Below are 2,500 nucleotides of genomic sequence, written 5' to 3' on the forward strand. Positions count from 1 at the left end.
ACAACGAAGAAATACCCCAAAGCCCCCCCACCCCGGACCTCGCATCGCCGACGAACCCCCCCCCCCCCGAGGTCCCGGCGCGAGCAACTCCCCCCCCCCACCACCATCAACCCCAGACGCCCGACCCGCCCTCCAGGAGCCACATTCCTCCTGCCACGAAGCCACCACTGCGGCAGTGAGTCCGCCTCCGCCGAGAAGAGGCAACGTGCTACTCCTGCGGGCCCTGGAGGAAGAAGTCGCGCCCGTGTATGCATATGGTTCGGGTGAGGGTGGGGGTGGGGGTGGGGGTTGGGTGGGGTGGGGGTGGGGGTGGGGGGGGGGGGCAAGGGGAAGAGAAAGAGACAGAAAGAGACAGAGACAGAGAGAGAAAGAGACAGAGACAGACAGACAGAAAGAGAAAGAGACAGAGAGAGACAGAGTCACACAGAGAGAAAGAGACAGAGACAGAAAGAAAAAGAGAAAGAGACAGAGAGAGACAGAGACAGAAAGAAAAAGAGAAAGACAGACAGAAAGAGAAAGAGACAGACAAAGAAAGAGAGATAGACAGAAAGAGAAAGAGACAGAGAGACAGAAAGAGAAAGAGACAGAGACAGACAAAAAGAGAAAGAGACAGAGAGAGACTGGCAGAATGAGAAAGGGACAGAGAGAGACAGACAGAAAGAGAAAGAGACAGAGAGAGACAGACAGAAAGAGAAAGAGACAGACAGAAAGAGAAAGAGACAGAGAGAGACTGGCAGAAAGAGAAAGAGACAGAGAGAGGCAGACATAAATAGAAAGAGACAGACATGAGGCAGAGAGGACGAGTGAAAAAGAGAGACAGAGGCAAAGAAAACAAAGAAAACAGAGACAGAGAGAGAGACTATTAAGTATTAAGTTGTTTTTTTCTTTCTAGGGCGGGGGGAGAGGGGGGGAGGGGTTGCTTGGCCTGGAATCCTGTCCATGATTTGTTCTTCGTCCACGCGCGTGCGGCTGATGGAGTGGCGTATTGACAGCCTCCACATCAAAGGCTAGAGCGAGAGAAAAGGACCGAAAATTCGATTATTTCCGTAACATCCGCATACGCATGCACTGACACGCGCGTCCCGAAGACAGAAGTTGACGCTAAAACTGCCAAAAAAATCCTTCTCTATCTTCCTCTCCCCCTCCCTCCTCCTTCCTTCCTTTTTTCCTTATTTCCTTCCTTCCTTCCCTCCCTCACTCCTCTTTCCTTCCTTCCTTCCTTCCTTCCTTCCCTCCTTCCTTCCTTCCTTCTACCCTTCCTTCCTTCCTTCCTCCCTCCCTCCCTCCCTCCCTCCCTCCCTACCCTCCCTTCCCTTCCCTTCCCTTCCCTTCCCTTCCCTTCCTTCCCTTCCCTTCCCTTCCCTCCCTCCCTCCCTCCCTCCCTCCCTCCCTCTCTCCCTCCCCTCCCTCTTTCTCTCTCACTCTCTCTCTCTGAGTGATAGAGAGAGAGAGAGAAAGACAGAGAGCAAGCATACATCTTTCTCACTCTCCCATTATCAGGTGTTTGACGAGTCCTATCCGTCGCGCTGGCAGGAGGTAAAGTCGCTCCCGCAAGTCCCTTCCTCGCCGGCAGGAGGTCCGCCAAGTCCCTCGGCGCAAGTCCTCCGGTCCGTCGGTCCTCGGGCTCTCCCCGCAGCGCCACACGGAGTCCCCTGTTTACCTCCTTCGGTCTCACCTGGCGGGAGGCTGTTAGGTTCCTTTGGTCTCCTGGCGGGGTGGCGGCGAGGTACTTTGTCTCCCCTAGCAGGAGGTGCATTAGAGTCCTGGAGGTAATTGGGTGAGTCGCTCCTCTTGGGGGAGGGATGGACGGACAGGTGGGGGGGGGGGGAAGCTAAGCCTCTCCTAAGGAGGGAGTGGATTAGCCTGGGGTGGGGGAGGAGGGATGGACAAGTGGGGGTGGGGGAAGAGTTAAGCCTCTCCTAAGGGGGGGTGGGGGGTGGATTAGCCTGGTCCTGTCTTCCTAGGAGGCGGATTAGGCTCCCACGTCTTTATCCGTCCTCCTTATCCATCCGCTTATCCCTGGTGAAGGAAATTGGCGTATTGTCCTCCTGGCAGACGGGGGAGGAGTCGCAGGTGCAACTCGAAATGCAACAGAATTAGGGGACTACGAGGACGCACATACGCACAGACACGCAACCTGTAACGAGTAAAAACACACACACACACACACACACACACACACACACACACACACACACACACACACACACACACACACACACACACACACACACACACACACACACACACACACACACACACACACACACACACACACACACACACACACACACAACAACAACAACAACAACAAAAGCGAACACAAAACACCCCCAACGAAATAAAACAACAAACAACAACAAAAGCGAACACAAAACACTCCCAACGAAATAAAACACAAAAATCTAGACTAGATAAGCAAGATCAAACTACCGAACGAGCGCAAGCAACTCCACGCGGACGCAGACCACGCCCCCAAACGAGCACAAACGAGCACGTG

The sequence above is a fragment of the Penaeus vannamei genome, chromosome 39 (genome assembly GCF_042767895.1).
Source record: "Penaeus vannamei isolate JL-2024 chromosome 39, ASM4276789v1, whole genome shotgun sequence".
Lineage (NCBI taxonomy): Eukaryota > Metazoa > Arthropoda > Malacostraca > Decapoda > Penaeidae > Penaeus > Penaeus vannamei.